The following is a 13,498-nucleotide window of genomic DNA, read 5'->3' as shown; positions in this document are numbered from 1 at the left end:
TAACATTAGTGCTAATGTTAGGATTAGGTTTAAGGTTAGGGTTATGTCTAGGGCTAGGGTTAGAGTTAGAATAGGGTTTGGATTAGGGCTAGGGCCAGGGCTGGGTTTCAGGGTAGGGTTAGAATTAGGGTTAGGTTTAGGGTTAGGTTTACGGCTACTGCTCAGTTTATGGGCTCAATAACACTTAGAATACTGTTAGGGTTAGGGTTAGAGTTAGCGATAGAGTTAGGGCTAGGTTAGCATTAGCAATAGGGTTAGGGTTATTGTTAGGGTTAGGGGTATGGCTGGCACTAGTGTTCAGGTTAGTGTTAGGGTTAGAACTAAGGTTAGAGTTAGCATTAGGTTTAGGGCTAGTATAAGGTGTATGGCTAGGATTAGAATTAAATGTAATGTTAAGGTTAGGGCTAGGAGTAGGGGTATCGATATGGTTAGAGTTAGGGCTAGGTTTGGCATTGGGGCTAGGGCTAGGGTTAGGGCTGGGGATACAGCTATGGCTAGGGTTAGAGGTAGGGTTAGGGCTAGATCTAGGGACAGGGTTAGTTTTAGTTTTTGGTCAGGGTTAGGGTTATGTCTCAGGCTTGGGCTAGGGCTAGGTTTGCTGTAAGTTTTAAGTTTAGGGATAGGGTTAGGGTTAGAATTAGGGTTAGGGCAAGGGGTAGGTCTAGGGCTAGGGTTATGTTTAGGGTTAGTGTTGGCGTTGGCTCTGTATTTAAGGTTAGGGTTGGGGTTAGGGTAGGTCTAGGTCTAGGGCTCGAGCTATGGTTAGGGTTAGTGTTAGGATTAGGTATAGGGTTTGTGTTAGGGTTACTGCTATGTTTAAGGTTAAGGCCAGGGTTAAGTTTAGGATCACTGTTAGGTTTAGTGTTAGGGTTAGGTTTAGGGTTAATGTTAGGCTTAGGTTTGAATTTCAGGTTAGGGTTAGTGTTAGGGCTAGGGTCAGGGTTAGGTTTAGGGCTAGGGTTAGTGTTACAGTTTGGGCTAAAAGCAGAGCTAGGGTTTGGGTTACTGTTAGTGTTAGGTCTAGGGTTAGTGTTAAAGTTAGGGATGAGTTTAGTGTTAGTGTTAGGGTTAGGACTAGGATAAGACTAGTACTAGGGTTTTGGCTGGGATTAGGTTTGGCATTAGGGCTATGGTAAGGGCTAGGCTAGGGTTTGGGTTAGGATTAGGGTTAGGGATAGAGCTAGGGCTAAGCTTTTGGCTAGTGAAAGGGTTAGGGCTACGTTTACGTTTAGGGTTAAGGCTAGGGCTATGGTTAGGGTTAGGGCTATGGTTAGTGTTAGGGCTAGGGCTAGAGATACAGCTAGTATCCAGGTTAGTGTTAGGGTTCAGTCTAGTGCTACAGTAAGGGGTAGGTTTAGGGCTAAGCTTAGGGCTAGGGTTAGGACTAGGGTTGGGGTTATGGCTAGGGTTGGGGTAAGGGTTAGGGCTAGGGCTAAGTCTAGGATTAGTTGTAGGCTTAGTTCTAGGGTTAGGGTTTGGTTTAGGTCTAGGGCTTGGGCTACAACTAGAATACAGTGAAGTTTAAATCTAGGGTTAGGTTTTTTGTTAGGGCTAGGACTAGGGTTAGAGCTAGTGTTAGGATTATGTCTGGGCTTACGGTTAAGTTTAGGGTTATGGCTGGGGTTAGGTCTACAGCTAGAATTAGGGTTATAGCTAGGATGGGTGGTAGGGGTAAAGTCAGGGAGAGGGCTATGGCAACGTCTAAAGTTAGAGCTAGGGTTATGGTTAGGGCTAGGTCTAGGGTTATTGTTTGTGCTAAAGTTAGGGCTAGGGCTAGGGTTAGGGTTTGGGCTATGGTTATTTTTAGGGTTAGGGTTAGAGTTAGGGATAGGGCTAGTTCTAGGGTAAGGTTTAGTTTTAGGGTTAGAAATAAGGCTATGGTTAGAGGTTAGGGCTATGGTTATGGTAAGGGTTAAAATCAGGGTAAGGTCTAAGGTTAGGATTAGGATGAGGGCTAGGAATAGAGTGATTGATAGGGTAAGTGTTAGGGTTATGTTTAGGGTTAGGGCACGAGTTAAGTTTTGTGTTAGGGCACGGGTTACATTTTAGTTAGGGTTAGGGTTTTGGTTAGGTTTCGGGTTAGGATTAGGGCTAGGGTGAGTGTTAGGGCTAGGTCTAGAGCTAGGGTGACAGTTAGTGTTAGGTTTAGGTCTGGGGTTGGGGTTAGGATTAGGGCAAGGGTTAGGGGTAAGGCTAGGTTTAGGGCTAGGGTTAGGTTTAGAACTAGAGTTACAGCTAACACCAGTGTGTTGTATAGGGTTACTGTTACAGCTAGGTTTAGGGCTAGGTCTAGGGTAAAGGGTAGGATTTTTATTAGGGTTAGGGTTAGGTCTAGGTTTTGAGTTAGGGATAGGGTTCGGCTTAAGGTTTCTTTTAAAGTAAGGGTTAAAATTAAGTTTAGGGCTGGAGTTAAAGCTAGAGCTAGGGTGAGGATTAGGGTTAGATTTAGGGATAGGGTGAGGGCTAGGGATTGAGAAAAAGTTAGGGTGAATGTTAGAGTTAGGTCTAGGTCTAGGGTTAGTTTAAGGTTAGAGTTAGGGCTAGGGATAGAGCTAGGGTTCAGGTTAGTGTTGCAGTTAGGTCTGGGATTATGGTTAAGGTTGGGGTTATGTCCAGGGTTGCATTTAATATCAGGGTCATGGCTAAGGCTAGGGTTAGGGTTAGGTTTAGAGTTCTGATTAAAGATAGGTGTAGAGTTAGTGTTAGGACTAGGTTCAGGGATTGGTTTAAGGTTAGGGTTAGGATAAGTTTTAGGATACATTTAGGGTTAGGGTTTGGGCGAGGGCTACCTTAATGTTTAGAGATAGGTTTAGGGTTGAGGCTAGGGCTAGGTCTAGGTTAAGTTTTAGAGTTAGGGTTAAAAATAAGGCTACGGTGAGGTTTAGTGCTTAGTTTAGGTTTCAGGTTAGAATTACAGTAAGGTCAAAGGCTATGCTTATGATTGGGATTAGGTCTAGGCACAGGGTTATTAATAGGGTAAGGGTTAGGGTTATGTTTTAGGTTAGGGCAGGGGTTAAGTTTAATATTAGTGTTAGGGTTAGGTTTAGGGTTTTGGTTAGGTTTTGAGTTAGGGTTATGTCTAGGGTTAGTTTAGGGTTAGGGTTAGGGCTACGGCTATGGCTACGTTTAGGTTTAGGATTAGGATTAGAATTAGAGTTAGCCTTAGTGTTACCGTTAGGGCTAGGTTTACAACTAGGGCTGGGGGTAGTGTTAGAGTTATGAATAGAGATTGGACTAAGGTTAGGGTTAGTGTTTGGTTTAGGTCTAGGTTTGGTTTAGGTCGAGGGCTAGGCTTATTGCTAGGGCTGGGTTTATTGCGAGGGTTCGGTTTAGAGTAAGGGTTAAGGCTAGGGCTAGGGCTAGAGTTTGGGTTAAGTTTTCAGATAAAATTAGTGTTCGGGTGATGATAAGAGCTAGGGTTGGGGCCAGGGTTTGGATTAGAGTAGGTCTAGAATTAGGGTTAAGGTTAGAACTAGGGTTAGGCTTTATTACTTTTAGGGTTAGGGTTAGTGCTATTGTTAGTGCTAGGTTTATGGTTAGTGCAAGATCTTTGGTTAGTGTTAGTGTTAAGGTTAGTTCTGGGGTTAGGGTTAGAGCTGGATGTAGGACTAGGGTTAGTTTTAGGGTTAGGGTTAAGGTTAGGGTTAGGCTGGGCTTAGGGCTAAGGCTAGGTCTTGGGCTAGGGCTAGAATTAGAGCTATTAGGGCTAGGGTATTTTAAGTTTAGGGTAATTGTTAGGGTTAGGGCTACAGCTATAGCTAGAGTTCCTGTTACTGTCATGGTTAGGTCTAGGTTTAAGTTTATGCTTAGGGCTAGGATTAGGGTTAGGACCAGGGTTAGGGTTAGGGTAAGGGGTAAAGTTAGGGCTAGAGTTTCAGCTAGGGTGAGGCTGAGGGTTAAGTTTAGGTCTAGGGTTAGGGCCTGGGATACGGTTAGGGTTAGAAACAGGATTAGTGATAGGGTTAAGGAAAGACTTAGGGCTAGGGTTAGGGTTATTATATCATTTAGGGTTAGGGTTAGGGTTAGGGATAGGGTTGGGAGTAGGGTTATTTCTAAGGTTAGAATTAGGACTAGGGCTAGGGTTAGAGTCAGACCTAGGAATAGCTTTAGGGTTAGGGTTATTGCTAGGGCTAGTGTTAGGGATAATTTTAGTGCTAAGGCTGGGGTTAGATTTAGGGTTAGGGTTAGGGGTAGGGCTAGAGATAGGGTTAGGGTTAGTGTTACTGTTAGGTCTAGGATTAGGGTTAGGGCTGGGATTTGAGTTAGGGCTACAGTTAGGCTTAAGGTTTCATTCACAGTAAGAGCTAGGGTTAAACTGTGGGCTAGAGTTAAAGCTTGGGCTAGGGTCAGGGTTAGGGTTAGCATTAGGGCTAGGGTGAGGGCTAGGGCTAGAGCAAGAGTTAGGGTTAGTGTTAGGGTTAGGTCTAGGGTTAGGTTAAGGGCTAGGATTAGGTGTAGGGCTAGTTGTAGGATTACAGCTACGGTTAGCGTTAGTTTTATGGTTAGAATTAGGTCTATGGTTAGTGTTATGTTTAGGGCTAGAGCTAGGCTTTGTGTTAGTGTTAGGGTTAGGTTCAGGGTTATGGTTTTGGTTATGGGTAGGTTTAGGTCCAGGTTTGGGTTGGAATTAGGGTCAGGGCTAAGGCTAGGTTTAGGTTTAGGTTTAGGTTCAGGGTTAGGGTTAAAGACAGGATTAGGGTTAGGGTTAGGGCTAATTTCAGGATTAGGATTTGCGTGGGGGCTAGGTTTAGGTTTAGGATTAGGGCTAGGGCCAGTGTAGGTGTTATGGTTAAGCCTAGGGTTAGGGACAGGATTAGGGCTATGGTTAGGCTAGGGTTAGTGTTAAGGTTAGGTTTAGGCTTAGACTTAGGATCAGGTATAGGGTTATTTTTAGAGTTAAGGCTAGAGCTAGAATTAGGGTTATTGTTAGGGTAGGTCTAGGATTTGGGTTAGAATTACAGCTAGGGTTAGGGCTTGGGACAGGGCTAGGGCTAGAGCTATGGTTAGGGCTATTGTTAGGTTTTGGTCTAGGGTTAGGATTAAGTTTCGGGCTAGGATTAGGGTTTTGATTAGCGTTAGTATTAGGGTTAGGACTAGGGTTAGTGTTTGCGTTAGGCTAGAGCAAAAGCTAGGGCTAGGGTTCGTGTTAAGTGTAGGTCTATGGTTAGGGGTAGGAGTAGGGTTTGGATTAGGACTGAGATTAAGGTTAGTATTTTGTCAGGGCTAAGCCTCATTTAGCGTTAGTTTTAGGGTTAGGGTTAGGGTTAAACTATGTTTAAGTTTAGGGTTTGGGTGTGGGCTAGGTTTAGGGTTAGTGTTAAATTTAGGGTTAGGGCTAGGGGCAGAACTATAGCTAGAATTAGGTTTAGGGTTAGGATTAGAGTTCTGGTTAGGGTAAAGACTAGGGCTAGTGTTAGAGTTAGGTTGTGGTTAAGGCTAAGGTTAGGGCTAGGGCTAGGGTTTCTGTTAGGGTTAGGATTAGGATTAGGGTTAGGGCTAGGGTCAGGGCTAGGATGAGGGCTAGGATTGGGGTATGGATATGGTTAGGGTCCAGGCTACGATTAGGGTCAGGGCTAGGGTTAGGGATAGGGCTAGGGTTAGGCTTAGGGCTAGGGTTACTTTTAGCGTTAGGGCTAAAGCTAGAGCTAAAGCTCGGGCTACTTTTCGGGTTAGTTTTATGGTTATGGTTAGGGTTACAGGTAAGTTTAGGACTAGAGCCAAGGTTATGGCTAGGTTTAGGTCTAGAATTAGGATTAGGGCAAGGGCTAGGTTTAGCGTTAAAACTAGGGTTATGGCTAGGGTTAGGGCTGGGGCTAGGGCTAGGGTTAATTTTAGGCTAAATTCTAGGGTTGGGGTTAGGGTTAGGTCTATGACTTGGGCTAGGGTATGGTTGTGTAAGGTTTAAGTCTATGGTTAGTGTAAGGGTTATGGCTAGGGCTAGGGCTAGGGTTAGGGTTAGAGTTAGTGTTAGGGTTAGTCTAGGGTTAGGATTAAGGTTAGTGTCAGGGCTAGGCCTAGAGTTACTGTGAAGATTTCATTAATGTTAGCCTTAGGGTTAGGGTTAGGTGTAGGGTTAGTGTTACAGTTAATGGTAAGATTAGGACTAGGGCTAGGGTGAGGGTTAGGTCTAGAATTAGCTTTAGCTTTAGGGTTATGGCTAGAGCCAGGTTTAGGGATAAGTTGAGCATTAGGGCTAGGGCTAGGGCTAGATTTTGTGTTATGGTTAGAGTTACAACTAGAGCTAGAGTTAGGGTTAGGGTTAGGGTTTTGGTTAAGGTTAGGGGTACAGTTGGGGTTAGAGCTAGGGTTAGAGCTAGGGTTAGGAATATGGCTAGATGAAGGGTTAGGATTAGGGTTAGGCTAGTGTTAGGTCTAGATTTAGGATTAGGTTTAGGGCTAGAGCAAGGGTTAGGAGTAGAATTAGCATTAAGGTTAGGGTTAGGGGTAGGTTCAGGATTAGGTTTAAGTTTAGGTTTAGGGTAAAAGTTAGGATACTTTTAGGGTTAGGGTTAGAATGAGTACTAGGGTATGGGTTACAGTTAACCTTAGGGTTACAACCAGGCTAAGAACTAGGGCTAGAATTAGATTTAAGGTTAAAGTTAGTTTAAGAGTTAGGGTTAGTTTTAAGGTTATGGTTAGGGCTATGGTTAACATTAGGGTTTGGGCTAGAGCTAGAGCTAGGGTTCGCGATAGTGTTAGGGGTAGGTCTAGGGTATGGTTATGGTTAGGGTTAGGTCCAGGGTTGGGTTTAGAATCAGGGTCAGGGCTAAGGCTACAGTTAGGTTTAGGTTTAGGGTTAAAGCCAGGGTGAGGTTTAGGTTTAGTGCTAGGTTCAGGGTTAGGTTAAAGTTAGGGTTAGAATAAGGTTTAGGATATGTTTTGGGTTAGGGTTTGGGTGAGGGCTAGGTTTAGGATTAGTGTTAGGTTTAGGTCTAGTGTTAGAGTTAGGTCTAATTTTAGGGTTAGTATAAGATTTAGGGCTAGGGTTAGTGTTAGAGTTATGAATAGAGCTTGAGCTAGGGGTAGGATTGGTGTTTGGTTTAGGTCTAGGGATAGGTTTAGGGCTAGGGCTAGGGTTAGGTCCAGGGAGAGGGCCAGGAATAGGGCGAGGGTTAGCCTTAACCCTTACAGTAAGGGTTAAGGCTAGGGCTAGGGCTAGAACTTGGGTTAAGTTTTCAGTTAAAATTAGGTTTAGGCAAGTGTTCGAGCTAAAGTTAGGGCCAGGAATTGGGTTAGGGTAGAAATAGGGTTAGCTTTAGGGTTAGGCCTAGATCTAGAACTAGGGTAACAGTTAGTGTTAGGGATAGGTCTAGGGTTAGGGTTAAGGTTAGAACTAGGGTAAGGCTTTATTAGTTTTAGGGTTAGGGTTAGGACCATTGTTAGTGCTAGGGTTACAGTTAGTGTGAGAGCTAAGGCTAGGGTTAGTGTTAGGATTAGTTCTAGAGTTAGGGTTAGGTTTAGAGATTGGGCTAGAGTTAGTTTTAGTGCTTCATTTAGGGTTAAAGTTAGAATCAGGTTAAGGTCTAAGGCTATGGTTATGGTTGGGATTCAGGCTAGGGATAGGGTTTAATAGGATAATGGTTAGGGTATGTTCAAGGTTAGGGAAAGGGTGAAGTTTAGTGTTAACGTTAGGGTTAGGTTTAGTGTTTTGTTTTGGTTTAGGGTTAGGGTTGGGTGTAGGGTTAGTGTTAGGTTTAGGGCTATGGCTATAGGTAGGATTAGGGTTAGTGTGTAGGTTAGGTCTAGGGTTAGGGTTAGGAAAAGGCTTAGGGCTTTGGCTAGGTTTAGGTTTAGAATTAGGATTAGAATTAGAGTTAACCTATTTTTAGAGTTAGGGAAAGGGTTACGACTAGGGCTAGGGTTAGTGTTAGGGTTAGGTGTAATGTTAGGGTTAGGTCTAATTTTAGGGTTAGTGTTTGGTTTAGGTTTAGGATTAGGTTTAAGGCTAAAGCTAGGGTTAGGGCCAGGGAGTTGGCCAGGGATAGGGCGAGGGTTAGGGTTAGGATTAGGGTTAAGGCTAGGGCTAGGGCTAAAATTTGGGTTAAGTTTTCAGTTAAAATTAGGTTTAGGGAAGGGTTCGACCTAAAGTTAGGGCCAGCGCCAGGGTTAGGGTAGAAATAGGGTTACCTTTAGGGTTAGGGCTAGATCTAGGACTAGGGTTACGGTTAGTGTTAGGGTTAGGTCTACGGTTAAGGTTAAGGGTAGAACTAGGATAGGGCTTTATTAGTTTTAGGGTTAGGGTTAGGACCCTTGTTAGTTCTAGGGTTACAGTTAGTGCAAGAGCTAGGGTTAGGGTTAGGGTTAGGTTTAGTGTTAGGTTAGGGATAGAATTAGGATGAAGTTTAGGGCTAGGATTAGACCTAGGGTTAGGGTTAAGGCTAGGGGTAGAGTTGGGCCAAGGGCTAGGGTTATGGCTAGGGTAAGGGTGAGGTTTAGGGGTAGAGAAATGCTAGGGTTAGGGTTAGTTTTAGTCTTAGATTAGGGTTAGGTTTAGTGTTAGTTCTAGGGCTTGGTTTATGGCTAGAGTAGTTCAAGATTTAAGTTTAGGGATAGAGTGCCCATTTGGTTTAGGACTAGGGCTAGGGCTAGGGCTAGTGTTAGGGTTAAGTCTAGGGTTAAGGCTAGGTTTATGGCTGGGGTTAGGGCTACAGATAGGATTAGGGTTAGAGCTAGGATAAGTGGTAGGTATAGAGTTAGGGTGAGGGCTGGGGCAAGATGTAAAGTTAGGGTTAGGGTTAGAGTTAGGGCTAGGTCTGGGGTTATTGATTGTGCGAACGTTTGGTCTAGGATTCGGGTTAGGGCTTCGGCTATGGTCATTGCTTGGGTTAGGGTTAGGTTTAAAGTTAAGACTAGGGCAAGCGTCAGGTTAAGATTTAGGTTTAGGGTTTGAAATAAGGCTATGGTTAGGGGTTAGGCCTAGGGTTATTGTTAGGGTTGGAATCAGGGTAAGGTCTAAGGTTATGGTTAGAATTAGGGTTAGGAAGAGAGTTATTGATAAAGTAAGTGTTAGAGTTATGTTTAGGGCTAGGGCACGGTTTAAGCTTAGTGTAAGCAATAGGGTTAACATTTTGGTTGGGTTTAGGGTTAGGGCCAGAGTTAGTATTAGGGCTAGGGCTATGGCTAGAGCTAGGGTGAGGGTTAGTGTTAGGTTTCGGTCTAGGGTTGGTCTTAGGGTTATGGCTAGGGTTAGAGCTAGGGTTTGGTTTAGACCTAGAGTTATAGCCAATGCTAGGGTGAGGGTAGAAGTTATGGTTTGGTTTAGGGCTAGGCCTAGGATAAAGGCTAGGATTATGATTAGGGTCTGGGTTAGTGTTAGAGTTAGGGCTAGGGTTAGGCTTAAGGTTTCATTTAGGGTTAGCATTAGGGTTAAGTTTAGGGCTAGAGTTAAATCTGGGGCTAAGGTGAGGGTTAGGTTTAGGGCTAGGATTATGGCCAGGGCTAGGGCCAGGGACACAGCGAGGGTTATGGTTAGGGTAATGGTTAAGGGTAGGTCTACGGCTAGAACTTGGGTTAAGTTTTCAGTTAAAATTAGGGTTAGGGAAGTGTTTGAGCTGGAGTTAGGGCCAGGGATAGGGTTAGGGTAGAAATAGGGTTAGCTTCCGGGTAAGGGCTAGATCTAGAGCTTGGGTTATGGTTAGTGTTAGGTTTAGGTCTATGGTTATGGTTAAGGTTGGAACTAATATAAGGCTATATTAGTTTTTGGATTAGGGTTAGGGTTAGGACCAGTGTTATTGCTAGGGTTACGGTTAGTGCAAGTGCTAGGGTTTGGGTTAGGTTTAGGGGTAGTTTTCAGTTTAGGGTTAGGTCCAGGTTTGGAGTTATTATCAAGGTTAGGGCAAAGGCTAGGGTTAGGTTTAGGTTTTGTGTTAAAGACAGGGTTAGTGTTAGGGTTAGGTCTAGGTTTAGCGTTGGGGTTAGGATTAGAGCTAGGGTTAGGGCTTGGGCTAGGTTAGGTCTAGAGGAAGAATTAGGGTACTGTTAGGGTTAGGTCTAGCATTATCATTAAGGTTCGAACTTGTGTTGGGCTTATCATTAGGTTTAGGGTTATGGTTATGGTTATGGTTATGGTTAGTGTTAGGGTCAGGGTTAGGGCTAGGGTTATTTTTAGGGTTTGGGTAGGACTAGAGCTAGGTTTCAGGGTATTGTTAGGGTTAGGGCTAATGTTATGATTAGGGTTAGAATTAGGGCTAAGCTCAGGGCTAGGGTTAGGGCTAGGGTTAGGGTTAAAGCTTTTTGTAGGGTTAAGGCATGGGCTAGGGTTATGGCTTGAGTTGGGGTAAGATTTAGGGGTAGGGCTAGGGCTAGGGTTATTTTTAGGCTTGGGTTAGGTGTAGGTCTAGGGTAGTTCTAGGGCTTGGGCTAAAGTAAGGTAGTGTAATGTTTAAGTCTCATGTTAAGTTGTCAGTTAGGGGTAGGAATATGGCTAGGGATAGTGTTAGGGTTAGGTCTTGGTTTAAGATTAGGTTTATGGCTGGTGTTAGGGCTACAGATAGAATTTGGGCTAGAGCTAGGATAAATGGTAGGTGTAGAGTTGTGGTGAAACCTAGGGCAAGGTGTGAAGTTAGGGTTAGGGTTATGGTTAGGGCTAGGTTGGGGTTATCGTTTTTGCTAAAGTTTGGTCTAGGGTTAGGGTTATAGCTTGGGCTATGGTTATTGTTTGGGTTAGGGTTAAGTTTAGAGCTAAAGCTAGGGCTAATTCCAGGGTAATGTTTAGGTTTAGGGTTAGAAACTAGGCTATGATTAAGGGTTAGGGCCTAGGTTATGGTGGCATTCGAATCAGGGTAAGGTCTAAGATTATGGTTGGGATTGGGATTAGGATTAGGGCTATGAATAGGGTTATTGATAGTGTGAGTGTTAGGGTTATGTTTATGATTATGGCACGGTTTAAGTTTTGTGTTAGGGATAGGGTTAGGATTTTGGTAAGGTTTAGGATTAGGGTTAAGGCCACAGTTATTGTTAGGCTTAGGGCTAGGGTTGGGGTTAGTGTTACAGCTAGGGTTAGGGATAAGGATAGGGGTAGGGCTAGTGTTAGGTTTAGAACTAGAGTTACAGGTGGCACTAGGATGAGGCTTAGGGATAGCACTAGGGTTATGGCTAGGCCTAGGGTAAGGGCTAAGATTATTATTAGGGTTAGGTTTAGTGTTAGAGCCAAGTTTAGGGTTAGGGTTAGTTTTAGAGTTAGGGCTAGGGTTAGGCTTAAGGTTTCGTTTAGGGTTAGGGTTAGGGTTAAGTTTAGGACTCAAGTCAAAGCTAGGGCTACGGTGAGGGTTAGGGTTAGCGTTCTTGCTAGAGTTGGGGCTAGGGCTAGAGCAGGATTCCGGTTTGTGTCAGGGTTTGGTCTAGAATTAGAGTAAGGGCTAGAATTTGCTGTATGTCTAGGATTATGTTTAGGGTTAGGGTTAAGGTTAGGTTTATGGTTACGGGTATGGTTAGTGTTAGGTTTAAGGCTAGATCTAGAGCTAGGGCTCATGTTAGTGCTAGGGTTAGATCTAGGGTTATGGTTATGGTTAGGATTAGGTCCAGGATTTGGGTTAGTATCAGATTCAGGGCTAAGGCTATGGTTAGGTTTAGGTTTAGGGTTAGCGTTAGGTTTTCTGCTAGGTTCAAGGTTAGGTTTAACATTAGGATTAGGATAAAATTTAGGATATGTATAGGATTAGGGTTTGGGTAAGGGCTAGGTTAGTGGTTAGTTTTAGGGTTAGGGTTAGGGTTGGGGCTGGGGCTAGGTCTAGGGTATTTTTTAGAGTTAGGTTTAGAGATAAAGCTACGGTTATCCTTAATGCTTGGTTTAGGGTTAAGGTTAGAATCAGGTTAAGGTCTAAGGCTATGGTTATGGTTGGGATTAGGGCTAGGGATAGGGTTATTAATAGAGTAATGTTCAGGGTTACTTTCAGGGTTAGGACAAGGTTGCAGTTTAGTATTAGTGTTAGGGTTAGGGTTAGGTTTAGTGTTTTGGTTAGGTTTAAGGTTAGGATTAGAATTACAGTTAGTCTTAGTGTTAGGGTTAGGGATAGGGTTACAACTAGGGCTAGTGTTGGTGTTAGGGTTAGGTCTAATTTAAGTGTTAGTGTAAGGTTAGGGGCTAGGGTTAGTGTTAGAAGTATGAATAGAGCTTGAGCTAGGGTTAGGGTTAGTGTTTGATTTAGGTCTAGGGTTAGGTTTATGGCTAGGGTTAGGGTTAGTTTAAGCATTAGGGTTAGGGCTATGGTTAATGTTAGGTTTTGGGATAGAGCCCCTTGCTAGGGTTTGCATTAATGTTAGGGTTAGGTCTAGGGTTATGGATAGGGTTGGGGTTAGGGTTTGGGTTAGGTCCAGGGTTGGGGTTAGTATCAGAGTCAGGGCTATGGTTAGGTTTAGGATTAGGGTTAGGGTTAAAGGAAGGGTTAGGGTTAGGTTTAGTGCTAGGTTCAAAATTAGGTTTAAGGTTAGGGTCAGGATAAGGTTTAGGACATGTTTAAGGTTAGGGTTTGGGTAAGGGCTAGGTTTGGGGTTAGTGTTAGGGTTAGGGTTAGGGTTTGGCTGGGGCTAGGTCTAGGGTAAGTTTTAGGGTTAGGGTTAGGGTAAGGCTATGCTTAGCTTTAGTGTTTGGTTTAGGGTTAAGATTAGAATCAGGGTAAGGTCTAAGGCTATGGTTATGATTGGGATTAGGGCTAGGGATAGGGTTATTAATAGGTTAATGATTAGGGTTCCGTTCAGGGTTAGGGGAAGGGTGAAGTTTAGTGTTAGTGTTAGTGTTAGTGTTAGGGTTAGGGTTAGGGTTAGGGTTAGGGTTAGGTTTAGTGTTTTGGTTAGGTTTAGGATTAGGTGTAGGGTTAGTGCTAGGGTTAGGGTACGGCTATAGGTAGGATTAGGGTTAGTGTTAAGGGTAGGTCTAGGGTTAGGATTAGGGCTAGGGCTAGGGTTAGGGCCAGGGAGAGGGTCAGGGATAGGGCGAGGGTTAGAGTTAGGATAAGGTTTAAGGCTAGGGCTACAGCTAGAACTTGGGTTACGTTTTCAGGTAAAATTAAGTTTAGGGAAATGTTCGAGCTAAAGTGAGGGCCAGGGATAGGGTTGGGATAGTTATAGGGTTAACTTTAGGGTTAGGGCTAGATCTAGAGCTAGGGTTACGGCTAGTGTTAGGGTTAGGTGTAGGGTTAGGGTTAAGGTCAGAACAGGGTAAGGCTTTATTAGTTTTAAGGTTAGGGTTAGGACAGTTGTTAGTGCTGGATTTACAGTTAGTGCAAGAGCTAGGGCTAGGATTAGTGTTAGGGTTAGTTCTAATGTTAGGGTTAGAGTTAGGGTTAGGTTTAGGGTTTGGTTCAGAGTTGGAATTACTATCAAGTTTAGGGCTATGGCTAGGGTTAGGTTTAGGTTTGGGTTTTGGGTTAAAGACAGGGTTAGTGAAAGGGTTACGTCTAGGGTTAGGGTTAGGGTTAGAATTAGAGGTAGGGTTAGGGCTTGGGCTAGGGCTAGGGCTAGAGCTAGGGTTAGGATTAGCGTTAGGGTTAGGTCTAGCGTT

At 43.9% G+C, this 13,498-nt stretch overlaps 1 long non-coding RNA gene across 1 annotated transcript; it reads left to right on the top strand.

The window, feature by feature from the left end:
• Nucleotides 1-363: 363 nt before the first annotated feature.
• On the top strand, nucleotides 364-11,949 carry LOC118999805 (uncharacterized). The gene is made up of 3 exons (XR_005069178.1): nucleotides 364-386; nucleotides 2,500-2,503; nucleotides 11,883-11,949. It is a non-coding gene; the product is annotated as an uncharacterized LOC118999805 (long non-coding RNA).
• Nucleotides 11,950-13,498: the final 1,549 nt, after the last annotated feature.

This window comes from Sturnira hondurensis, unplaced genomic scaffold, assembly GCF_014824575.4.
Source record: "Sturnira hondurensis isolate 20B ecotype Veracruz unplaced genomic scaffold, ASM1482457v3 Scaffold0015505, whole genome shotgun sequence".
Taxonomy (NCBI): domain Eukaryota; kingdom Metazoa; phylum Chordata; class Mammalia; order Chiroptera; family Phyllostomidae; genus Sturnira; species Sturnira hondurensis.
The sequence above is the reverse complement of the archived record's forward strand: the minus strand, read 5'-3'. Positions and strand labels throughout refer to the sequence as shown.